The sequence below is a fragment of the Notothenia rossii genome (genome assembly GCF_949606895.1).
Source record: "Notothenia rossii genome assembly, chromosome: 4".
Classification (NCBI taxonomy): Eukaryota; Metazoa; Chordata; class Actinopteri; order Perciformes; family Nototheniidae; genus Notothenia; species Notothenia rossii.
This window is the reverse complement of record NC_136902.1, coordinates 77,627,329-77,654,864: the sequence shown is the minus strand read 5'-3', so window position 1 is coordinate 77,654,864 and position 27,536 is coordinate 77,627,329. Positions and strand designations below refer to the sequence as shown.

The following is a 27,536-nucleotide window of genomic DNA, read 5'->3' as shown; positions in this document are numbered from 1 at the left end:
AGAATCAATGTATACAAAATAACAGTCACTTCACTATCAATATCTTTGGTGCAAGATTGTCCATAGATGTGCATTTATTGCAGATTGTCCATAGAAGCTTAAAAAAAAAAGTGTCTGGTGCTGGATTTGAGTGTGTGCAGGGTGGAGAGGGGGGAGAGAGGGGAGGGAGTTCAGCCTCCTGACAGCCTGGTGTAAACAACTGTTCTTTATTTGTCTTGTACTTACATAATCACCTCTATATGTTTGTGTGCACACTGCATCTTTGGCTGCGAGGGTCAGGCAGATGTATATCCTTGCAAACGATTGTGAGTGTGCGTGTTGTAGACAAAGAGCTGGCTGTATTATCACACTGTAGAACAGTTTGCCTGGAGACAGGGCTGTGTCTCTAGCCGGTTTCTTTGGGTTACCAGGGATCAGGTTGCCTGCACTATTCCTGCAGCTCTTCGGGCCAACGAAGCCATTATGAGTGAAATGAATTATGGACTAGGTCATCTTCACCTCAACCCCTCCCTCTTGTTCTCCCATCACACCTCATTTCCTCCTCAGCGCCTTGTTCTGCAACCTCTCTTTTTTCTTCCGGGCTGTTCAGCTCTACTTACCAGATATCAGTCTCGTATTTATACCATTGTTGTATAAGCCCCTCTGAAAAGGAACAACATACAATAGGAGTAAATAAAGAAAAGCATTCTGTCATCTTTTCTGAACTTTACAAACATTCATCTTGATGTGGTCCACTCCCTCTCCAGAAAGCTGATGTAATAATACGGGCAGCCAACAGCGCTTTCCCTCGCCAATGACTTACCTAACCTTTCACCAATGGCTTGATGCTGTGTTCAGTTTGGGACCTGACATAAACACTTTCTGTAAAAGTAAACTGGGAAGAAAGCAAAGCAATCTGTACATCTAGTAGTACGATGAGTCCCAAGACATAAACTGCTTTTGCTTGCTTCACTTGATGTGCCTTTTCATACCTCTGACATGCTGTAAATTCAGCTTCTCGAATGTGAGGATTTCAGGTTTTATTTTGTCGGATATGATGGTAAATGAAACACATTTTATTAACGGTTCCTTGTTTTTGTTTTTTTATGACTATCACCTTAACAACATGTCCCTTTTTGGTGCTGTGGGTCTCTGTGTGTTGTTACTGACTCATCAGTAATGTCAAACATTCATCCCGATTACTCAAACAGTTGTTATTAAAAACACTCAATCACAAAAAAGGGTCTAAACACTTGAATATGCACAAAACAAGTGACATCACTCTGTGTGTACACTACAATCACAAAGGTCTTTCTCGTCATATCAGAATGATGTCATGGAACAAGACTTTTGTGAGTGGAATGTGAGCTCAAAAACATTGTATTCAAACACCAAAACACACACATGATGCCACAGCGCTGTTTGCCATTTCCTCTTAGTCCTTGTATTATGTTTGTTTGTTTGTTTACTTCCCCTTAGACTACCTCAACCCCCTGGCCATATGAAGCGATCTTTTGCTTAAAGTGAAGCAAGTGCAGTCAAACAGGAAACTGTAGAATATGAAAAGACAACCCAATTCCTCTTTCCCCTTACAGTTTACTTTACATTAGTGTTGCTATTCGTAGAAAGCCTTAGATACAATTATCTGAAAAGTGAATTCAATATTGATGTTTTTTTTAATTCATAGATAATCCAGACAAAATGTTGGAACTGCAACTGAAAGGTCATGCAAGAAAAGAAACAGTAGCAGGGGCATGCAGAGTTTTCGTCGATAATCCAGCAACAGGTTAGTGTCGTCACTGATGCTCACAACACTAGCACCAATATCCAGTGTTCGGGTTTTACCTCGACCTCATTGGCTCTAGAGTACAGCTTCTAAATATAGTCCTTCTTTATATAAAGACGCTGCATGTGTGAAGAACACAAAGACTTTTATGTCCTGCTGAGAAAGCCGCTTGCTTCTGTTTTTCATCCTCCCCATCATTTCCCCTCCAGCAGCTGAGCATGAAACACCTTTGACCACCAAACCGTGCAAAACATGTAAGCACGCTCATGCTAGCACGCTCATGCTAACACACACACACACACACACACACACACACACACACACACACACACACACACACACACACACACACACACACACACACACACACACACACACACACACACACACACACACACACACACACACACACACACACACACACACACACACACACACACACACACACACACACACACACACACACACACACACACACACACACACACACACAGTGCCATCTAACCAAAGCAGTTTATAGACATGCAGCAACTTTACGTAGTTACTCATCAACAAAGCAGAAATCAAGCCAGCATTTTGTTTAATGACTGACTGTAGTTATTCTTGAAAAGAGGCATTTATGAACATTTCTAAATGCTATTTGATAAGTTTGACTTTTTGTGTGGATGCAAAAGGGCTTAAAGCAAGTATTACGACCTGTTGCGGTGTTAATCTGCACCGGGAAATACTTGGATTCAACTTATACTCACTCCATTGCTCTGTTAACTATTAGGGGATGTTGCTGGGAGTTTCCTGACATCAACAACGCAACATGTTTTCCACACATTAAAGGGCAACTCCAAAAGGTCCATGAACTAACAAAGAAAATACTTTTCTAGATGCCTTAGGCCAGGAGGCGCCTGGCCCACTGATTTGATCCGTTCTGTATCAGTACCTTTCCACTCACCATAAATGATTATTTGTACTAATTTATTTAAGAAGTAGTATTGCCAGCAGAATATTGAGCAATTACTGTTGCTAATTTGAATAAAGTACCAGCAACATTACAAGTATTACTATCATGTGTGCCTCAATGACACAGGAAGCTACTATCTCTTCAAAGGTGTAAAGTATATCTATAAATGTACGGTATGGGTCTGACGAGGAAGAGTGACGGCATTTTAAATATAAGGCAGTTCAAATGGTCACAGAAAACACACACATACAAACACATTCACAGACGGACAAAAAACTGCCATATCATTCAACCTGTTCATTTGTGACATGGCTGACATCATTTTCTGATCATTCTATGTAAATAACTTAAAATAAGACATCACGTTTAAAGAACATTGCAGAAACATTGCGAAATGCAGTGAATTACCGGTTGTTTGGCCCTTCGTCCCAGTCACATTTTAGACTTAAATGGGATAACAAATATTTAACCGTACTTTGCAGTCGTTGCATTGTTTTTTTTTAATAGTGTAGTGAAGGAAGACTGGGAGATGTTACAGAATGACAGGAGCTGAATTTGTGTTTACACGGTTCAGTATGTTACAGAAACACTGAAGTTCTGCAGAATCAATCTGGCCAAACTCCAAAGATGACAACACATGATGAACCAATGAGAATCTGCATGGAGAAGATGCAAAACGTGCTGTGTGTGACACTGAAAGCTCAGCTCTGTAAACAGTGTGACCTCTATAGCCCTACATGGTGCTCCTCACTGATGTGTTTCTGCAACAGAAGCTCGTAATCACAACAGGAACCTGATCCAGCCATTTTATAGTCATAAGGAAACACGCTGCGTCCCTTCAAACAACAGACATTGTTTGAACATCCACGGCTTACTGTGTAACAAATCAAAGCCTCCTGAACACCTGTGACTGGTCACACTCAAGTGCTGGATGATAGAGCTGTAGGGGGTGTGGGGGTGTGTGTGTGTGTGTGTGTGTGTGTGTGTGTGTGTGTGTGTGTGTGTGTGTGTGTGTGTGTGTGTGTGTGTGTGTATGCATTTCTAACTGCATCCTTTAAAAGACACAAACCCTAATTGTTGGATCATAACTCTCTCTATCCTTGTTAACATGTCAGGCACGAGACTCCGAAAGAACCACCCCACCTTTCTGAAAGTGATGAAGTGTTTAATGAGCGGTTGCCATAGAAATGGGCATGTAAAGACGTCAACGATCTGCCCTCATTAGCTCCTGACAACAACTTGGCGCAACACAGGAATTTTCCTTTTGTGCTGACAGCGTTAGCGATGGAACAAACGTGTTGCTGGCCCGTAGCTCTATTTTTAACCCCAGTGAGGTCACACACTGACGAAGAGATGGGGCAAACGAAAAAAATTATAGCCATCCCTGTGCCCTCAGCTACCTGTATAGTCTGTGTTTATAATGGCTTTATGAAAAAAAAACTGTCATGACCTATTGCATTTATAACACTCCTACTACACATGAAATCACAACAAGGAATTGGGTAATACCCATGACGTCAGCTGAGCGCTGGGATTGGCGTACACAAAGAAGGAAAGCACAATGAGGATGAATCAACAAACGAAGTGTGTACGGAAGAAGGGATAACTGAGAAATGAGTGACGTTAACCATGGCGTCACGAACCATAGCTTACAAACTCACTCATAGTTTGTATGTCTTGTCTTCCAGCAGAGCAAAGACACCTGTAATCAGGAGGATTTTCGGATTCTTCCTGTTTCTTTCATCTGTTAATCACCATTAACTCCAGTGTTTCCCATTCATTGATTCATTTGTGGCGGCCTGCCACAATTAAATATCGTCAGCCACAAATAGATCTCATAAAAAGAAAAAAAGAAATTATTTTTTTATTTTTTGGTGGTCTAATGCAGTGGTTCTCAACTGGTCAGGCCTCGGGACCCACTTTTTACTTTGTCAATAAATCGCGACCCAACATTTTCAACCACCCAAATATATTCAACAAAAAATCGTGCTGTAATATACGCTTTTCAGCATACGATATTAATTAAAGAACTTCACAGAACTAAAGTATGCTTTAAAAAAAGTTTAATGAGATGATGGAATCAAAGCTGAACTGTATAACATAAAAAGGCACACATACTGAAAACCCAACCCCAGAAGGGGGTCTGGGGGGATTCTCCCCAGGAGATTTTTAGAAATACTAACATATAAACTACGCATTCTGGTACACTATAAGAAAAATAAATACATCTATTACTACCAAACATATTAAAGGATAGGGTAGGTAAGAATGGAGAAACCAGCTTGAGTGTGCTAGACTTTGAAAGAAAAAAAATCTGCCTCTTCCTTCAGACTTCCTTACAGAGCCCCTCTTCCAACACACACGAACGCGCACATGACCAATGAGGGCACGAGATAAGTTTGTGCACAGATGGAAGACTGACAGGCAGGTAGGCCATCCAGTTATTTTAGCCGGGCCGGCTAAAATAATTGGTCTAGCTTTTTACAGCGCCATGGCTTCCAAAGATGAAATGTTTGTATATATTTATTGTCAAAGCATTTAATGTATTCATTGATATCGGGATGTTAAGAGCATTCCATGGAATATAACAAAGAGTGTTTCTGAAGTGAATTACATACCCCACCTTTAATAATATTTTATGCCATTGTTTGTTTTTCACTTTGTTCTGACAGCCGAACTTGCTGCTCAACACAAAGAGAAGAGTAAAGAGGAGATAGTCTGTGTGAATTAGGGCTGCACGATATTGGAAAAAACTGACATTGCGATTTTTTTTCCCCCTGCGATATATATTGGGATATGAAAACATACAGGAATTTTCCCGCAATCCATCCTTCCTTGAACTTTAATGCTATACAATTGGTATTTTTTTAAACTATATTTAACCGGATGAAGGATTTTAGTCACGGACATCTGGATCTTAAGTTATCAGAGCAAGAAGCTGAGCTAGCTCGGTTAGCAGCGCTGAACTGCCCTGGAGAAACACATGTAACTACTTTATTCAGTGTTTTTACCTTTAATGACGGGGTCCGTTTGCTTTGGAGATTTGATTGTGGTTTGCTGTGCATGCAGAGCCTGCATGTCACTCACTCAAGTACCCCTGACATGAGATCATGTCATATTTCATTGTGTTCATTTTTATCTGAAGTTGTACCCATGGATGTATAAAGAATAGTTCTACCGCAAAGTTATTCTCCGTGGGGACTTCCGGCAACAATCCTGATTCTGATTCGCCAGAAGACTCAAAAAAACATCAGCAAAGATGTTTTATTGGGAAGATGATCACTACGTGACAGAAGTTTTCAAAGCCGTTTATGGTCTCAGGTACTTGGTTATGGCTAGAAAGGATCCGTCTAGTGTAAATATGACGTCACGTTCTCGTTGTAACTCTCGTTGGAGCGGCTCGGAAAAAACATCTACAGCAGTGACATGATGCAACATACACATGCAGCAGGATAATAGTAAAACACTGAAAGGGAACATTTTATTGCACCAGGAGCTATCTTGGGACTTTTACTGTGACAACGTTGACTTGCCTGTGAATAAAAAATAAACCGCAGTGTTGGTGATCTACAGTGTTGTCATTCTTCTTTGAACAGCAAGACCACTAACACCCTATTTCAACAATCACACTCCCTGTCATTGACATAATTAATAGATAGTTTAGCTTCTCACGATCATTTGCTGTGGCCCACTGATGTTAACGATCGTAACTAGAGATGTCCCGATCCGATCACGTGATTTTCAAAAGATCGGAATCGGGAGAAAAAAAATCGGGGATCGGGATTTTTTTCTCTTTATTTTTTTTTAAATACTTTTTTTTTAAATGTTGTATTCAATGTTACAAAACAAAAATGACCATGTTCAAGTCTTAAAGTCATCCTGAGGCCTTAGTTTTGGTTTCAAATTACAGAACATCATGTATGTGTTGCTTCTTTGGGGCTTGTTTTCATAGACCTGGTTGCTTATTTCTCTCAAATCTGGCAACAGAGTGGGCAGGGCGCAGTGTCTAATTGTAGCAGTAAGCTAACGAGTACTGCAAGCTTTATTTTGTTTTGATCCAATGCTGCACAACTGAACTGATCCAATGCTGCTGTGAAAGAAAGAAGCTATATCCATGTTGGATAGAATATCCAATTTAAATAAAAAAATAACCTTAAGGGACAACTTGAATGCTTTTTTTTCTCTTAATACATTGCATAAAGATCGGATCGGGAAAAATCGGTATCGGCAAATTGTCAAAATCAAATGATCGGAATCGGATCGGGAGCAAAAAAAGGTGATCGGGACATCCCTAATCGTAACTGAAAGGCTGCCTGTCAAACGTAAACATTCAGCCACGTGACTTGCAAACTTTCGCGAGAGTTTTACACTAGACGGATCCTTTCCAGCCATAACCCAGGTACTTCCAGTCCAACGCCTACTGCATGCACAGCGTTAGAAAATCGGGCCTTCAAAATAAAAGTTTGAATTTTTTCCCAAAAAAGAAGAAATTCCAGATTTTTTTCTTCAGTCACACATCCCACTCGAAACGGGTCCCACTTTTGGGTCGCGGACCACCAGTTGAGAACCGCTGGTCTAATGGATAGTGAGGTGGGCTGATGATCGTAAGGTTGCGAGTTCACATGGGGTTGGGTGCGGTGGCGGTGCACCCACAAATAGAATCAAATTCTGTTGGAAACATTACTCTCCTCACATTAACACAAACTCGTACATTGTGTGTACGAGTGTCTGTGCAGTGTGCAGAGACATAATCAGGTTTACATTCCTGACTTGCTAGTTTCTACATACCAGAGATAACTGTAAAAACCTGTGAGACTGGAGGGGGGGAATGCAAATTCTGGTGCCATACACACACATAAAACAAAAGAGTGAAATAAAAAAAACACCACATGACCCATAAACCCTCAAATAACCAGAACACAAAAATCAACATTAACAATGTAAAAATGCAAACACAAATGGATTCCGACACAAAATATGCTGGGGCCTAATCATTTCTTAGTGAGAAAAAAAGATGACCTGAAAAATGCGCACACAGAAATGCACACAATACATTAACAAAAAAAACGTGGCATGTTTCCTACATGACACTAAAAACAATTGGATCCTGCATTCATGAAAAGAACAAATGGTTTTCCTTCAAAAACAAAATGAATGCCTGAGAGTAAAGTTCATGTATAGATCAAGTTCAAAGTGCATGACAGGGGAAAAAATTTTAATAAAGCAAACAGCAAACAGTTTAAAGAAAATATAGATGTTAATGCTTTTACAGTGGGTCAATGTATGTGTGTGTGTATGTGTATGTGTATGTGTATGTGTGTGTGTGTGTGTGTGTGTGTGTGTGTGTGTGTGTGTGTGTGTGTGTGTGTGTGTGTGTGTGTGTGTGTGTGTGTGTGTGTGTGTGTGTGTGTGTGTGTGTGTGTGTGTGTGTGTGTGTGTGTGTGTGTGTGTGTGTGTGTGTGTGTGTGCGCGCAGACAGAAAGTGGAAGAGGCTTAGCGAGCAGGAGCGCTCGGACAAAGCGTCTCATTCTGCTGCGGGCATCAAGGAGGACGGAGAGGTAACATGAGAGCCGTGACCAGGCATGAGAGAGGGGTCCGGAGATTAAGGAGACACGCACTGCTATTCTGAACCAGCCTTTGTTGGTAGCAGCTCCTGTCTCCAGCGCCCCCCCCCTTCCTCCTCCTCCTCCTCCTCCTCCTCCTCCTCCTCCTCCTCCTCGCTGTCTTTCCTTGGCTCGTTTCTGAGCAAGTAAGCCGATAGGAACCTTGGATTCAATCCTCTCTGCAATGAACAAGTCACTGATTCATGACAAGAGGGAGGGACAGAAAACAGGCCTTCATAAAAGAAATGACGGCTTTTCCATGATGGAAAACAAAATAAGCAATAGTATGAGAAGGCCCAAATAACTGAACTATAGATTCCAGGCAAGACCCAAAACCACATTATTTTTTTGCGTGTGTTTATAAATTACCTCGAGGGCCGTATCAAATGGTCTTGCGGGCCGTATACGGCCCGGGGGCCGGAGGTTCCCCACCCCTGATCTAGATCCTCTGTCTCGAGCCAGTGAACTAACGGGCCTTCTGGAAGGCTTCTCAATTTTCTAATTTCCCCTCCTCGAATACTCGACTACTCGGTCCTCCGGTAGTGACCCGGAAATGGATTTCAGCGCGCCATGTTGAAGGACATCTCATTTCTCTAAATGCACATTGACGACCGAGCATCGAGGAGGCTCTCTGAAGGAGCTATAATCGAGGATACACTGATGGTTCCTCCACAGCTTCTCCGCGGATGCATTTCCGGCAACAGTGATGTTTCAAAGAGTCGTGACACACGGCCGGACTTATCTCAGCCAATGACAGCTCTGACATGACAGCTCAGATGCCTGCATGCATCCCCTGGATATTATTTTATTAATTGCTTCCATCGCAACGCGATGTTTCCAGAGAGAACAGCTGTGAGGTCCGTGCAGAAAGCAGAGCAGTGTGTATAATATATATCACTCAGTATAACAGGCCTACATTACTCTCTTTATTTGCTTTAGTTTAGTAGATAACTACAAACAAAAAGTCGATCTTTGTCTAAAACCATTTAGTGCTTCACATAATGAAATACACAACCGCTTTATCCTGATATTATATGCTTTAGGAGCTGTAGGTGCGTGTTGTAGCCTGTTATTGTGTCATTATACCGCACTGTCAATTAATTAAAAGTAAATATATAAGTCGTCATGAACAGATCTGTCCATCAGACAGAGGGATGTGCCTCCTGTCATCAGTAATGGACGTCTCTTTAAAATGACCGCTCAGAGGAGAGGATTTCTCAACGCCTGCTGCTTCCCCTCCTCTCTCCTCGGTTCCCCTTCTCGACTCCTCCGATCGCATCTCCTGTGGGCGGGACTAATACACGAGGATACAAATCAATATATGATTGGTTGATCAAACTGTCAATCCAAACGTACGCTCTCATTCAGTGCAACGGCCAGGACATTCTATCAAGGATATAGAATACCTGTATGACTTACTTGTGAAATTGTTTCGTTTATTAATGGTACAACATAGCGTTTCGTGAGGCGGTTGTGTTGTTGGATGAAAAGCAAACAGCTGTTTGCTGCAGAGCGCAGCGTGAGCAGTCTCCCGTGAGCGGGAGCGCGCTTGTTCACTACAGACTTTAGCGCCACCTAAACATTCGCCAAAATGTTTTTAATACCAGCGGTCAGAGCCTGCCCGACCCATTAAGCGACCGCTTAGGGCCCCGCAGCCACTAAGGGCCCCCTAGCAAAAAAAAAAAAGAAAAAAAAAGAATAATCTCAGTACACCGTCGCCGTGATAAGTATGTTTAATTAATTTTGTTAATATGCCTAGATTGCCTACTCTCAAAGCAATGTATTGTATTATTGAGTCAATAATATAATACATTAACAGAGCTTTACCTGAACCTCATCATTACACTAGAGAGGACGGCAGGATTGTAATTTCCCGTATTCAGTGAATGCAATAGAGGCAAGATACCAGACCAAGCAGAGAGTTGAATGGAAATAAATATCTGTGTTATTGGCTGACAGGTACCTATCCTGTGAGCTGTGAAAATGTTTAAACTGTCAGTCGGACTCAGAGTTTTTGAAGATGGACATAAGACATTTTTTTCTTAAAAAGACGACAATTCTCAAGTGATGGCTCACACAACAACCCCAGAGCCACCACTTGAGCCAGGTAAACAAGGTATGTAAATGTCAGTAAACTTCCAAGTTATGCGAACATGTAAGCAAAGCATAAATTACAGCTACGTTTACGTTACTTTGAATCGTGGGGGTAAGCTAAACCGTTAGCAAGTAGCTATAGCTAGCCAGATATATTAAATGAATACTTTGTAATACAATCTAAATGTTATGTTTTTTAGCGTTACCTGGTGATTTCAAAGAAAGCTCTATGGAAAATGTTGACTTACTGTTCGACATGAAGCTAGAAGCTACCTTACAGACAGTACACAGTTGATCCTGAGTCCTGTCAGTTAAAGTGTTTCATAGTTAGTTTAGCTAAGCATCAACCTAGCACTGAAATATATGGATGTTATGTGACAGTATTTCTGAGAAAAAGTCAGCTGAAATGTTGGCATAGTTGCCACTGCTTTACATGTTGACAGCATGTTGGAACGTATTTGCAGCAGTAAATGTGGCTGTTTGGCCACTGACGTTGCCATAACAACACCTGCATTTAAATGTGCAACCTCTTTTCGTGACAGATTTTTGCATGAAATTATAATTCTTCTGAATGATATTCCTATTGACAGCTAGTTTCTATGTGAACATTATGAGATGGACAGCCAGAGAGAATAAATGAAAAACAGTTATGAAATACTTTATGACAAAACAAGAATACAGTTTAAAAAGGGGAGTGATTTGTAAAATATCCATAAAGAAAAATCTGTTTACAGTTCTGTTTCATATGGTTGTTGAGAGATGTATCCATAGATCTCTTAATTTTGCTCTCTAAGTGCACCAGATTGATGCTTTTAACTTCAATATCTAAAAAAAAAATCTTCCAGGGGGCGCATGCCCCCGGACTCCCCTAGAGGGGGTTGAGGTCCACGGTGTTTACATGCTTATTTATACAATATGTGTGCTTATGCTAACATCATAACCTATCACTTACTTGTCACCTATGCTGACAAGTAAGTGAAGAGTAGAACAAACATAAAAGGTATATTCGCTATAGGGAAATGTTCCAGAAGTTTAGGATAATGAAGGTTCTAATATAGGCTATTACATAGCCGTTACATGTCTAACTCCTAATGACAGGAAGGCAGAAAGCGCATTATACAAATAATAATACTCATAATAATGATAATAGTAGACATTTTTTAACAATGACCACAATATAATTATTTTAATAAACCAAATATGAACAATTGAGGAAAATGAGGAAGACCTGATGATTTAAATGTTGTAGTACAAGTAAGTTTGTGCATAAATTACTATTGCAACAAATGTGTTCATTTTCTTCATTATCAGTCGATTTTTGGGACGAATGCTCCGGGCCAGTGGAATTTTACCCTTAATGTCTACCCCTGCTCATAACACTGTAATATTACAAATCAACAATACAGATACAATTCTCATTTATTCATTTTATTTATATAATTAAATCGATCTTTTGTTTGTTTTATACGAGTGTTCCAGGGTATTCTCTGAATACCTTGAAGGCCCTGGCGGTTCACCACTGCTATGAAACATCTGTTTACCTGTATCTGAGTTTTTTATTTATTGGTGATTAAGAAGTGTAGAATATTAGTTCCTCTCAAATAGAGGTGATCAGCCTGCACTATATTAGGGTCAGTGGAGAGAAGGTTAAAGTGGACAATGCAATAATTTGGTAGCTCTCATGCAAGGTTGATGAGGGGCATGGATGCAACAAAAAAAAAGTAGTTAAAGGTAAACGCATATTTTAATCAAGTTATGTATGGTTTCTTACAATCTAAATATTTGTTTAATCTTCAGTTAGTTTAAAAAGAAAGGAAGTGAAAAATGAAATCGCAAAAACAGGATATAAAAGAAGAAGTGAAAGCAGGGCCCTCATTACCATAAGTATTCCAAACATTTACAAAATGATTAGCTTCCATCACATGTTCTCTTAAGCTGACCAACTTTACCACTGTGGTAGAGCAGGAACACTTTTATCTTGATTTTATTATGATTAAAGTACAATTTCTTCACCTGTCCAAGGTCATTTAAGATGGAGTAACATGAGAAATTATAGGGCAAATTAACAGGCAAATTAACTGATAAGATCTAGCTTGGCCATTTCTATCATGTCTAACCTATTTAATATTTTTTTTTAGATCTAAAATAAATTATTGTTTTCTTTCACAATGGCAATCATGTTGAAATATGAGGCCTAAAGGGAGGCCTGACTTCTCTGCATGACTGCTCATGTATTAGACTGTGACGATCCAGTCACTGTCAAAGCATCTGCCTCTGAACCAGAAAAGATCCCTATTGATAAAGGCGCCTTCAAATCTATTGAAGCGACTAATCAAATGAGTGATGATGATATAAAACTGAGATTGACGCATGTGAACACAGGTGCTCCAGACGCCTGTGGGGACTTCATCCAACAGTTACAGAGACTTTATTCTAGATAAATAAAAGAAACCTTTTGGCACAACACTTCACACCTCACTGATCTGCTCTTTCTTTTATCCTTTTACTGCCAATCTTAATAATCATGTACTTTTTCTTTTTGTATTGTCAAATCTACCTGAGTGACCACAAAGAAAGCTAAACACACGCTGAGCTACGAGAAGCTGATTCTCCAAACGCCAAGAGGGCCACTAACATTTGAAGCTGCAGGCCGAGGGTCACAATAGGCACATTTCTGCACTCTGAGTCATCCCCTTTCCCTTTGTGTCTGTTCCCTTCTCCTCTCCACACGCGGTTTTTTCTCTCCCTTTTTTCACTCATCTCCTCACCACTTTCTCTGGCATGGCTTTAGATCCTAATTGAAAGAGAGGGAGGGGGGCGGTGCAGGCTACACACTAAACTCCAGTCATATGACAAACGTGTTTTGCCTGAACATGGCTCTCTTAAAGATTACAGTTGTAAATCCACGCAATAATTATTTATCTTGTGCACAAATACCTTAGGCACACAGACACATGCAGATGAGACACCATCTTTTTTTGCATTCTGGATTACTACAATCCCATTTACCTGATTCAGAATTGAACAATAGTTCTATAATTCTGGTTGTATATGCTTATTCACTTTTTGGCAAAGAGAATCAAGTGTTGATTTATGAGTTCTTTAGAGATGGATTAATAGTTACCAATAGACAGTTAGAATAAATGTTCATGCAAAGCTAATGGTACGGGTTTCTTGTTCAGGCAAACATGAAAATGGCGTCAATCTATTTTGTAAAAAAGCAAAAAAAGTTACAATGCCAAAGTGACTTACTATTGCTTAGAAACATGAAATAGGAGAGAGAGTATGGACTTTGGTTGAATAATCACTGTTATGTTCGCTAGACGCTAGTTATCAACTCGGTAACTCAAGCCAGGGTTTCTCTGTCCGGCTGAGAGCGTGTTCACATGAAAGGGCGTTAACTTAGCAACATTTGACCAATCACAAACATGGACAAGCGTACTGACAGCGCAGCGTCATGCTTCCTGAATGAAAAGTGAACTATAATATTAGACAAATATGAAGAAGTTAAACTTTAAACATCCATGACTTAAACACTTTATCCAGGATAAAAGCCACATAGCTGCACCTGCAAGGTGAATACAGCCGGTAAAAGAAAAAGTGTTTGAATGCGTACATTAAAACCTCTTAGGCCCCACGGACCCGGTTCCGGGGCCGAAATTGTGTCATTTGCAGGAAACAACGTCTAAGGAACCTTAATATTTAATAAACTATGAATATTTTATATCCATATAACGGGGAAAAACTCATTTAACTGATCTTTTTCGTTTTTTTCCCCCAAAAAAACACAATGCTAACAGTGAGCCTCTGAATTAGCGCCGAGCAAAAAATGCTAACCTATTACTGCACCGAAAATCACTCCTAGCTCCCTTATTACTTATCCTGGCTGCACATCCAACACATCGTTTATGATCGTAAAGACACAGAATCTAACGGTGCCCACCTCAACACTGAAAGATACAAACTTGCGACGTTATCAACAAAAACGTACATCAAAACAAGTGGCGCTAGGTAGCCCACAACGCTAACATGGCTTACCTTCGTCTTTGTCTGGTCTAAACTGGTCTTCAATGGAATTAAAACGATAACAACGATGATGTAGTTAATCCATAGGTTAATATCCAATGTGGCTGTGTCCCCTTTGAAATGTTCTGATAATCTATAAGCAATAAAACTGCAATTCCGTTTCAAAAAAGTAGAGCAGGCCATTCCTACGCTCTGTAGCTTCATTGAATGCGCGAAGACGCCATCTTTTTTTAACATGAGTGTGTGCGGGACGATTTCCCTTCGATTCTATTGGCTCTAACGATCAGAAAGAGATGTCACATGTCAAAATCGAAGAAGGGGGGCCAGAGATAAGGAAAATCTACCCAAATGGCCCCAGAAGAGTTTTCTTTTGCTAAATCTGTCTAAAAAGGTCAAATTTAACTTGTTTTGCATCAATCTTGATACAGGGTACTTATTATATGTTCTCCTTTGGATTCCTAAAGCTTTTAGTCTACTAACCCATCATCCAAGGTTAGTTTTCACTATAAGTACAACATCTTCTTTGGACGGATACTATCATTTACAATTTTTTACCATGTTCAATCTGAATTTTCTTCAAAATAAAAAACATTTATATTGATTCTGACTTTTCTACATCCAACTCACAGGTTTATCATTACTTTGAGAAAAAAGATTATTAATTTAACCCCTTTAAAAGGGAAGATATGGTCATTTGTTCTGGGAATGTCATTTTCGAGCCTGAAACCTGAAAAACAGGCTTGGGGCTTAAGAGGTTACAGTTTTATGATATCTCTGCCCCGTCTAAGACACGATCTGACTTTAATTACATTTGACTCGAGTGTTTCGTCAACTTAATGTGTTGCTTAAAATAATACTTCTGCATACAGTATGTGACACTGTGAGTGTTGCACGGCCAGATACGGCTCAAGAAGCTGACTCAGATAAGGAAATATATGATACATTATGATGTGATATGATGTGATATGAATGATAATGGGACACATCGATGTCTGTACTCACAGTATCGCGGACTGTACATAATGTTACTTTGATCCGGTTACTTATGTTGTGGCAGATATTTAAATAAGCTTTCTTAATGCTAATGTTATATTAGTCAGATTGCTCTGAAGATGGGAGGTGATATTCTATTAATTTTCACGTTCACACAGTCAGTTGATTTTTGCCGGCCGTCTTTCCTGCAACGGCAGGTTTTCTGTATTTCCTTTATCCTGTAATATGACTTGATAGCTTTAAAATCTGCACACTGAGCTCTGATTGGTCAGCAGGCGGTGCTTTCACTGACTTGATCTCTTATCCCCGAACCAAACCTGCCGTTTAGCATAAGTTACCATGGAGATCTACCCCGGTAAGAAGTGAACCAGCGTCGTAGGACCGGAAACCCAGAGTTTACCCTGAAGTTAGCTCGCTAAGTGAAAATCCGGCTTCGTAGTACAGGCCTCAGGCTTCATTATTGATGTCATGTGTTTACCTACTGAGGTAAGACTGTGGTTTACCCATTTCCCCTCATAACTGAGCGTCCCCTGTATGCAGACACCTCACCATGTGTCTAGGCCACTCTAACACACACTGCAGAACTGCCCAAGACCATCCCAACCCACCCAGTTAACCCTTACACTGAGCCGATTGTCTGAGGTCTTCCCAAGAACACGCGCTCACACACACACACACACACACACACACACTTCAAACACCTGACATTATAGCAGCCAATAGTTTCATGCCCTGATGTAACTGCTCTTGTTTTTCTAGGAGATTTAGCTGAAATATCGGCCTCTCTTGTAATTATTGTAATTATCTTCTAAATTAAAATCAGGATCCTTTCTCACTTCATTTCACAATAAAGAACCAAAAGTGTGAATTTAAAAACATCTGGGCACTTAAAATTACATTTCTTTTCAGGTATATCAACAGTAGCAGTGGCTCAGTGGTTTAGTGCGCTGATCTTCGAATCAGAGGATAGCAAGTTCGAGTCCTACTGCAGTCAGCATTTCGTTGTGTCCCTGGGCAAGACACTTCACCCCAAATTGCTCCTGTGGGGATTGCCCGCAGTACTGAATGTGTGTAAGTCGCTTTGGATAAAAGCATCTAACAAGTGAAATGTAACGTACAGTGGGGCAAAAACGTATTTAGTCAGCCACCAATTATGCAAGTTCTCCCACTTAAAAATATGAGAGAGGCCTGTAATTTTCATCCTAGGTACAATTCAACTATGTGAGACAAAATGAGAAAAATAAAAAATCCAGAAAATCACATTGTCTGATCTTTAAAGAATTTATTTGCAAATTATGGTGAATTTGGGCAATAACAAAAGTTCATCTCAATACTTTGTTATATACCCTTTGTTGGCAATGACAGAGGTCAAACGGTTTCTATAAGTCTTCACAGGGTTATCACACACTGTTGCTGGTATTTTGGCCCATTCCTCCATGCAGATCTCTATGGGCTCAGAACAGTCTCATAATACACACATGCACACAGAAGGATTCACACTTGTATTTCATGATCCGCAAAAGGATTCACACTTGTATTTCCGGATCCACACTTGTGTTTTTCAATGCACACACAAATGTGTTCCGTTTCATATACACGTAAATCAAATCCACAGAACACAGAAAAAAGTTGTACATATGTATTTTTGATCCACACATATTTGTTTTCCGTTTAAAACCGCTGCACCTACAAACACAAACCGGATCGCTGTGCATTTGTGTGTGGGTTTTTTGAGTCTCCCCTGACGGTCACCCGATTCCTACTTGTAATTTCTTTCATCTATAGCCAATCAGTTGTTTCCTCCAGTCTAAGCCAATCACATGAGCGCGCCCCCACGAGGGTATGATTTATTGCGTTCATGACACTTCATATACGCATTTTGCGCTGTCCGGTCAGCTTGCTAAACAGAGGGCGGAGCATCAGTTGATTATGCAGAGCTGCGTGTCTCCGTCAGACCCAGCAGCTGATCTGATCTCTCTCTCGCGTCCGGTTACACTTCACTCGCGTTTATGCCCATATCGATCAGATACAGCTCTCCTGATCGGCCTTTATAGAGAGAACCGATCAAACTATTTAGAGTGAATATCGGCCGATAATGACCGGCGGGGCTCCCCCCCATTGACAGTTCACTGTCTAGCACTGGGTTCGAAGTGCACTGATCGATTAGGCTAAGCCAGTGGTTCTCAAAGTGGGGGGCGGGCCCCCCCTGGGGGGCGCAGAGGCATGACAGGGGGGGCGCGAGAGACCAGGAGGAAAAATGGTTATAGAAAAATTATTTATTCGAAAATAATATGATACAGTACAGTACTATTACGTCTGGGTCTCTGTGTTTCATTAAAGCTCAGCTCTGTGTGTGTGTGGAACGAGCCATTTTGTGTGCGTGCACGAGCGAGAGAGAGAGAGCGCACCGGTACCGGAGATCGTTGTTGTTAGCTTCTGGTGCTAGCGAGCTACGCTAACGGATATAAGGAGTTTTTTCAACAACAAGGTGGAGGAGAGTCCTCTCCTGTCAGACTGAGAGACTCAGTGAGCTAAAGGACTCTCTCAGTGTTATCTCAGTGGGTCTCAAACGTTTTGGTCACCATTAATGTAAACAATTATTTCCGAGGCACACCTTTATATGATCATTATAGTTATAAAAAAATAAGAGATTAAATTAAAAACAGGTATGAAATACTATATGACAGTAAAAAAATAACAAAGTTTAAAAGGGTGATTTGTAAAATATCCATAAAGAAAAAGTAAATCTGTTTACAGTTCTGTTTCAAATGGGTGTTGAGCATGCCCCCGGACCCCCCGGTCTAGGTGGTGTGAGGTCCACACACCACCTATAAAAATAGCACTTTACCCCTTCTTACACCTATGCCGTGAGCTGATTATCAAGCCTTAATTGTAACAGCCGTGGGTACACTGTGTATATGCGTGGGGATTGTTGTAGTTTCAAATTCAACTGTGGCGACCGGTACATTAATGGGAAACCCTAAATGTTTGAGCACCCTCTATGAAACGTCAAGCTACCCCACAGCACCCCGACTATTTGTGTTGGCCACTGAGCCTGACTATTTGTGTTGGGGGGGCCCGACATTTTTTTTTCTCCAAATGGGGGGCCTGACAGAAAAAGTTTGAGAACCACTGGGCTAAGCTAACCTGTAGCTGCTCTCTCCACACTCACAAAAACTTCATACAGACATAAATGAAGCAACTGTATTCGCCATACAGGAAACACACATTTAAAACGGTTTTGCCTGCCATTTTTGTGTACACACATATTATATTTATATTCATCAATGGTTTGGAAAGTGGCGCTGTACCTTAATAATATAAAGGCTTGTATTTACGTGCATTTCCTGTTCGGGAAGTGGCAATGTACTGAGAGTGGAGGTGTCCTGGATATGTACCCTCGTGGGGGCGCGCTCATGGGATTGGCTTAGAATTGAGGAGACATCTGATTGGCTAGATAGAAAAAATTACAAGTACGAATCGGCTGACCGTCAGGGGAGTCTCAAAAAACCCAGACACGAATGTACAGCGATCCGTGCACAGAAAGCGGTTTGTGTTTGCAGGTTCAGAGGTTTTAAACGGAAAACAAATATGTGTGGATCAAAAATACATATGTAAAACTTTTTTCTGTGTTTGGATTTTATATACATGTATATGAAACGGAACACATTTGTGTGTGCATTGAAAAACGCAAGTGTGGATCCGGAAATACAAGTGTGAATCCTTTTGTGGATCATGAAATACAAGTGTGAATCCTTCTGTGTGCATGTGTGTATTATGAGACTGTTCTGAGCCCATAGATCTCCTCTAGAGCAGTGATGTTTTGGGGCTGTCGCTGGGCAACACAGACTTTCAACTCCCTCCAAAGATTTTTTATTTTCTATCAGTCGTCCTGGTCCCTTTGCAGAAAAACAGCCCCAAAGCAATGTTTCCACCCCCATGTTTCACAGTAGGTATGGTGTTCTTTGGATGCAACTCAGCATTCTTTCTCCTCCAAACATGTCTAGTTGAGTTTTTACCAAAAAGTTATATTTTGGTTTCATCTGACCATATGACATTCTCCCAATCCTCTTCTGGATCATCTAAATGCTCTCTAGCAAACTTCAGATGGGCCTGGACATGTACTGGCTTAAGCAGGGGGACACGTCTGGCACTGCAGGATTTGAGTCCCTGGAGGCGTAGTGTGTTACTGATGGTAGCCTTTGTTACTTTGGTCCCAGCTCTCTGCAGGTCATTGACTAGGTCCCCCCGTGTGGTTCTGGGATTTTTGCTCACCATTCTTGTGATCATTTTGACCCCACGGGGTGAGATCTTGCGTGGAGCCCCAGATCGAGGGAGATTATCAGTGGTCTTGTATGTCTTCCATTTTCTAATAATTGCTCCCACAGTTGATTTCTTCACACCAAGCTGCTTACCTATTGCAGATTCAGTCTTCCCAGCCTGGTGCAGGTCTACAATTTTGTTTCTGTTGTCCTTTGACAGCTCTTTGGTCTTGGCCATAGTGGAGTTTGGAGTGTGACTGTTTGAGGTTATGGACAGGTATCTTTTATACTGATAACGAGTTCAAACAAGTGCCATTAATACAGTTAACAAGTGGAGGACAGAGGAGGCTCTTAAAGAAGAAGTTACAGGTCTGTGAGAGCCAGAAATCTTGTTTGTTTGTAGGTGACCAAATACTTATTTTACCGAGGAATTTACCAATTAATTCATTAAAAATCCTACAATGTGATTTCCTGGCTTCTTTCCCCCCATTCTATCTCTCATAGTTGAAGTGTACCTAGGATGAAAATTACAGGCCTCTCTCATCTTTTTAAGTGGGAGAACTTGCACAATTGGTGGCTGACTAAATACTTTTTTGCCCCACTGTAAGTAGCTACTATCAAGAAGGCCCCACTAACAGTCTCTCTCTGTGTAATGAAAATATTAGTTTATCTACCCTTGATCTCCAGTGCTCCCCCTCCTCTCAAAGAGCCCTGTGTTTCTGCCTGTTTCTATGACATGAGGAGAAATTCTCTCCAACTGGTACAAACTCTCCACATGCCACTAAATGCCGCTCAACTCTGCGGCCTCCAATTGGATTACAGCACAAAACCGTTTTTACCGATGCTAATCGCCAGATTAGAATCATAAGGTCTCCTTTGCTCAGGACAAGAGAAGGAATGCAGGGGTCCAAGAGGCCGAATGAGCCCTAGAAAAACATAAATAACAAAGAAAACAGGTTGGCCTTACAGGATCATTCTGCTTCGACTAGCTTTAGTCCTAATTTGTACTGATTTCAAAAACATTGTACCCATTTATAAAATAAACAATTGTTGTGTTCCAGAAACACAGCAACATTGGCTACAAGGATAGAATCTGATTCGGCACACACAAGCTTTCAAATGATTAGATTGACTCTCGAGTTGGCCAAGTGCAATGTAATTTAAATGTTTATCTGAAAATCAACAAATCCCAAATGTCTGTAACCATCCTTCATTGCACAGTAAAACGGTTCGGACTGTGTGTATGGTAGGGCAAAGAAGGCCAAGTGAAGTCAAATCAATTTTGTTAAAAGGTTGCCTCAATGGGCTTCACAATTTTCGCAATGTACAAGACGCCAGAGAGCAGCGCCATTGCACAAAATCCTCCTACGTGTTTACATTCATGAAATCACAAAGTAAACCCTCACCATATGCCTTTTGCTGAAAATGTTGTGGTGCTGTGTGGTCACATTGTATCGCTCTGCACCATCCAGACCATACCACAGTTTGCTAAAGAAGCATTTTTCCATTGGTTGAGCTGGTGTTGTCATGCATCACTGTGATTAGCACAGCTGGGTGTATTTAATAATCACTACACCATCTGATCTATATTCCCCTTCACCCACCAGCCCTTTGTACTTTGCACTGCTACACCTACAGTATATGCACCAAAACGGTAGGTGCCCTCCATGCATTTGAGTGACTAAAATAGATCCCTTTAGAAGAATAGAAAAAAGTTTAGCGGTGAACAGGAAGTCAGTCTAGAAACCGTGATCGTGTCTGTAATTACAACAAACATTTTGAGTAATAACTAACTTTTGTAATCTTCCAAATAAGTTTGGCCAGAGTTTGTTCAATTTTTCACTCCACCTCCACCACATCCCTGACTCCAGCCAGCAGTGTACGCTTTTAATAATCAAATGTCCTTGTGCGGACTAAGCTTCCCCCACAGCTTGCCACTAACAGAGGAGACACCAGGCACGGTCAGCCATGCAAAGCTGTTCCACTACCATGCAAATTGTATCAAAGAAAGGGACACACACACAGTGAGAGAGATATATGGGTAAGCAGAACTGATACAGGTGGCTGTGGGTGTGGGTATAGCCTTATCAAAATAAACAAAATTTCCTGTTGCAGTAAGGTTTTTGCAGATATAACTTTGGTGAGATTTTTGCGTTTGGCTAAAGCTGCTGCATTTGGTCAGTGACTGTGTGATCTTTGCTCAATTATCAAATGTCAAGCAGGCTGATAAAGGTGTGGTTTGTTCTTTCACTTGTATGTCCATCTGCCAGTGTCTTGCTAATTGACTGGCATTTATTCATCGACCAACAAAGGTTTGGGCTGATAAGCAGAGTGTATTTGTCCAGTAGCTCCAACCCATACAAGAGGCTTTTTTAATAATCCATGCAGCAAGACAAACCACCCCTGTGACTTTAGATCAGTACAGTGAACAGCATCGTAGATGTAGATTGTAATAAGTCAGACAAAATTAAGTCTGCGTCCTCAACGACAGCTTCTGATTATTGACTGTTGTTTTAATACAAACAATATGAGCTTGTCTGTCACAACGGGCCTTTATCTGGAAATCAGGGCCAACTGTTACGTTATTTTACAATGTCTGTGTGAGTGTGTGTTTGTGTGTGTAGAATACATTTGCACGAGTGTGAGGTAAACAGGAGGTAGTGTGTTTGATCCCATTCCCAGGGCCAAACTGCTTCTCCGGGGAGAGAGATAAAGAAACAGACCCTTCCAAAGCGGAGGTGGAAACAATGGCCAGGGCATGGCTCTCATAAACAGCTGTGTTTGTGTGAGTGTGTCTGTATGCGAGTATGTGTGTGTGTGTGTGTGTGTGTGTGTGTGTGTGTGTGTGTGTGTATACAGTTGCTGATCTTTTTGTGTTTCAAACCATACAACTTAAAAACAAAGAATATTCTTTCATGTATACAACAGAATCAGAGAGAGATCCTTGTTACTTATTCTTGTTGATTCCTTGTTACAATACAGAAATTAACTAAATTGTAGGTGCAAGTTGAAGACTGAATGCAATGAATTTCTCCCTGTGCTTCCATTCTGGATTCATCACAGCTCACTGGCTGGCAATGTGTTGTAACTCATCACAGATTAGTATCCAGTAATGTGACGACAGCAAACACTGCCAGAACTCGGCAGGTTTGCACATGCTGACACATACATTTTAACACACCCACTGACAAAAAATCAACGTGCACCTTGCTAATGATAAAATACAACAAGTTGTTAGTGTTGAAAGAAAAAAACGTAGCTGACAGTGTCACACCTTTTTGCAAACGATGTTAAGGAGAAATACAAAGCCAGACCTGATCATAGAGTATGTAAACTCTACGCTTCTGTAGCTCGGTGTGTGTTTTTTTTAAATGGTAAAGCCTGGCTTATCTGGCATCCCTCTCTACTATTCACGGGGAAAAATTCATCATTCAAGTTGAGTACAGAATGAGTGATTCATCACTGAGTAGGAAAATATACGTCCTCCTGTATTGTCCTGCCACGTACAACAAGACAGAAGTGTGAAACTTTCGGATTTTAAAAAGGCCATTCACTTGAAGTGTGTTTAAGAGGGTGATCGACCTAATGAAAAGGTATGGCTAATAGGGAAGGCAGGGACAGTAGGTGGATGAGTGCAAAGAGACGAAAGTGGATGAACAGGAAGTGGGATGCGAGGAGGAAGAGGACGCAGAGCTTGAGAGGAAGTCGATGATAAGGCAGGCAGAAGGGACCGGAGATGAGCGGATAAGGAGAGGAAGTATAGGATCTGAAGGGGAGTTAGAGAGGAAAGGTAAAAGAGTTGGAGGTAGTGTTCCCAAAGACAGTTAGAGGGAAAAATATAATGTAACATGCCAGAAACCAAAGAACAGAGAAAGGAGAGGAATACAAAGGAGAAAGGAAAGGGAAAGAATACTGAGGAAAAACGAGACGAAAGTTAAACATTCGGTTAAACTGAAATTTGTATTTTTTTCCAACATTATCATCACTCATAGTATTGGAAAATAACAACGAAGAGTCACATCGAAGTCTTATTTTTAAGCTATAGACCATTTAACATTTGTAAATGTGGGGAAAGAAGGGGGTCGGTGAGGCCTGTCCAACAAAAGCGCAAGTACATCAGAGCATGGTTGAATGGACACAGGCCGCTGGTTTCCATGCCACACTATTAGTTCTTGTTCCATCGGGAGGAGGAGGAGGAGGGGGTTGGGGCAACTGAAGGTGGGCCGGCTAAATGGGATTTTGGCAAGAACTATAGCCAGGTATAAAGCCAAGCCCTGTTTTAGAAAGGTGCGGAAACTGCTGGATCTAGAAACAGTTTTTGACTAAGGGTGGGTTTTGTGTTTACGGCTTAGTTAATGTTGAGATCAGGAGACAATTGACAAGAGCTGTAAATAACATATTGTTGTTCTTAATTAAAGTGTTGTTCCCCCTTAACTCTGGATTAGTGTTGGAAGTTGAAGCCAGGAGAGTGTGTGCTCCTCCAATGAGAAGTGTATGGAAAAACGTGTCAATGGAACACAAGGAGGCAGCCTGTGAATAAACAGAACCGGTGACTCACCCTTTCTGGGATGGGAAAGATGGGCGGGGGTGCGGGGTACCAAACTGCTTTCAATACCCCTCTAAACACACCAATGTAGGCATTCATGCGTACACAAACAGTCCAACTCATGTGTCGTACTCAGTTAGCCAAACCAGGACAAGCTGTCCATTGTCCAAATGTCCCACCTAAAGCTGGAGCTCCTAGCATGGCAGGAATTCTGTATTAGGGGATTTAGGGGATTGCAGTGTGTGTGTGTGTGTGTGTGTGTGTGTGTGTGTGTGTGTGTGTGTGTGTGTGTGTGTGTGTGTGTGTGTGTGTGTGTGTGTGTGTGTGTGTGTGTGTGTTGTTTTGCTTTAAACAAGTATGGGAAATATCAAAGTGTCTTTTTCTTTGTAGGAATCGGGGTGCTTTTCAGATTTCCCTTTTGTTTGATTTTCAAAGTAAAGTAAAAAGGTACTCAGGAAAAGGAGACAAGGATTAAACAAATAGCTCTGGAAACATTAACCTATTCCCTAAAGGCCATACTGAACAAAAACAACTCTGAATTGTAAACAGCCAGCAATGTATTAGTTGTAATAAAAAGAGCCATTGTTGTCTGAACACTTTTTCGACAAGTTTTAAACAACAAACTTTGAAGAAACTCTGCATTTACTAACTGAAAATTTATTATATTATGATACTAACTATTATCGCACTAAATAAATCCAGGAGGTTCTAAGGATGTCGTATTCATATTCTGTACAAACTATAAAGTCCACTGAGACAAATGTAAAATGTGTGATATTGAGCTATATAAATAAACGTTGATTGATTGATTGAATCCTCATTGAAAGAATATCGATCTGCTTTGGACTTCATTACCAGTAAGGAGCAATGGACACATTTTGTTGGTTGAATCAAAGCCTTGTTTATAATCAATGGCAGGAGTACCTAATCAATGTTTTTCATATCTTTTGGGATGGGAGGAAACACAGGGAGAGCATGCAGACTCCACACAGAGAGATTCAATGTAATCAGTGGTGCCATTCTCTTACCATAGATAGACCTTACTCATCTCTAATAAACAAACCAGGTAGAGGCAAATAAAGCAAAGATTGACTTCACACTATCACAATCAGTACTTTAATACACCTGTTGGTTGTTATAAATAATAATCAACCTGTGTGCGTTGTGACAACTGTTTGTCTCTTAAAATTCGGAATGCTTTCATGATAGGAACATTTTTCAAATATCAAATATTTTAGATGTCAAGTGCATCATTTCCAACAGTTCAGCCAAAAATATTTTTAAAATGTATTATAGTCTCTCAAATGTCAAATACAGTAGTGTGCGTTTGGTGAATGTGACAGCGTCCTGACTGCACAGTTGGACTGAAGATGGTGAAAAGACAGAAGTATAAATATGACCAAACCATGAAAAAAAGGCCTATTATCTTCTTTTGCTGAGAAGGGAGTCTTTTCTAAATGTGATGCTGTGGAGCAGGAACCACAAAATAGTATCCAACATATATATAGAAATCTGCAGAGGCATCAACATTCCTTTCTGTGTCTAAAAACACAGAAAGTCAAGGCTAGAATGTCGTTACCGTGTTAGAACTGCTGTGGGAGTATGGCAGTTCTATTTGCCCATTAAATAGTTTATTAATCACCATTGGTCTGGTCTTACTGCATGTCAGATTGACCCTTCTACTTCCTGCCTTGCATCTGAGTCTTTCCCTGACAAAAAAAAGAACATCCAGTATTTTAATAGCTTTCCAATTGTGTTTTGGTCCCATGTTACTCTAGTGTATTGCATAGAGGATTAGCGTTTTAAATGTCCCAACAACAACCTCTCTTACAACACACAGCAGAGTTTGGGTTTGTTTGAGTAAACAGAAAAAAGAGGATGAGAAGATGAAGCCACAAGTGAGCTGTACAGAGACATTGCTGTTTACATTTTGAAGGTGGTTCGCAACACCTCGTTTAACCATATCATATGGTATGAAAACACAATTAGAAATCATGCCAGACTACAGCTACTGTTGTCATTCTAAGTGCAGTTATCCAGAATGGTATGCACAGTACAGCTGAATTACCTCCCTAATTCAAACCAAGTATATGACAGCTAGAGAACCAATTATTTAGGAAGGGAAAACAAAGACTGTTGTGCACAGGAACAGATTAGCAGAGTGGGTCAGCTGTTTGGAGACAGCTAACAATATTTCCAAGAGGATTTGCAATTGTGTGTGGTTTTGCAAAGCTGCTCTTAGTAGGCTCTGGAAATCTGCTAATCTGAACACCTTTAAGCGTAATTGGAGGATCAAAATGCATGGCCTGCTCAAACAACTACAACAGCGTTACGTTATATCCTGCATGTGTTTTCTTCTATAGATAAATAAGGTGAAACTTTGCTGCTCTATATAGTTTAATGATTATGTCCTGTTGGTTCTCAAATACTGTGAAGACCATATTTTACATAACACTTGATGCTTCCTGTTGCAAAAAGGATGTCAGTACTTCTCCCCCCTCCCCAACTCTAGCATATGTTGGTTCTGAAGTTTTGTTTTGCAGTTTAATAAAGCAAAACATTTCAACAAATTATTGTGATCATCATTTAAGTTAAATTGCTGAATAAAACATTTTAAATACAGCAACATCGTTAAGATATACATGTAAGAAAAGTCAAACATTGTAAGTGTAAAATACATATAAACATCCACAGACACACGTAAAACCAAGGCATTAAAAGAGTGCTTCCCAGAAGGACTGAAAAAAGGACCATCATTTAAATAGTTTGGACAGACTGAAAAAATAGTAAGGCCTGATTTATGGCCTTGTCCTCAGGCGAGGTTATCAGTCCTTTGACATCTTTGGCAATACAAAGCTACAATTTAAAGTGATGTTCCTGACATCTGAGGAGATTTTAAGAAGACTCAGGACACATCACAAAGAAAGAACTTAGGTCTTCTGACAGAAAAAAGCACATTTGGATTATATAAATATATATAAATGAAAGATCCCACTAGACCCGCGTTGGCTCATGACTGTTCAGTTAATGTCTTCACACTTCTCCGTTTGACTAATGGCAGGTTAATGTGCTCCTCAACACTTGGATACTGGCTTGCTTTAGTTCAGCTGCGTGTTGAGACATGCATTTGGGTAAAAGTGTTCAATGCAAGTGTTATGGACCTACGTTTCCTGTTTCACGAACAGCACATGAATGAACATCCAGATGAAACTTTCTCAAACACTGAGCCCATACAGCCCTCTGCCAGTGTGTGGGGCTGGTGAGGGCATAACAAAGACTAATTGAAGGCAAA

General features: G+C 40.6%; 1 protein-coding gene across 2 annotated transcripts in view; it reads right to left on the bottom strand.

Moving 5' to 3' along the window:
* The window catches only part of prkd2 (protein kinase D2), a 43,377-nt gene that overhangs the window by 14,256 nt on the left and 1,585 nt on the right, over positions 1-27,536 (bottom strand). The gene's annotated exons all lie outside the window — the stretch shown is intronic.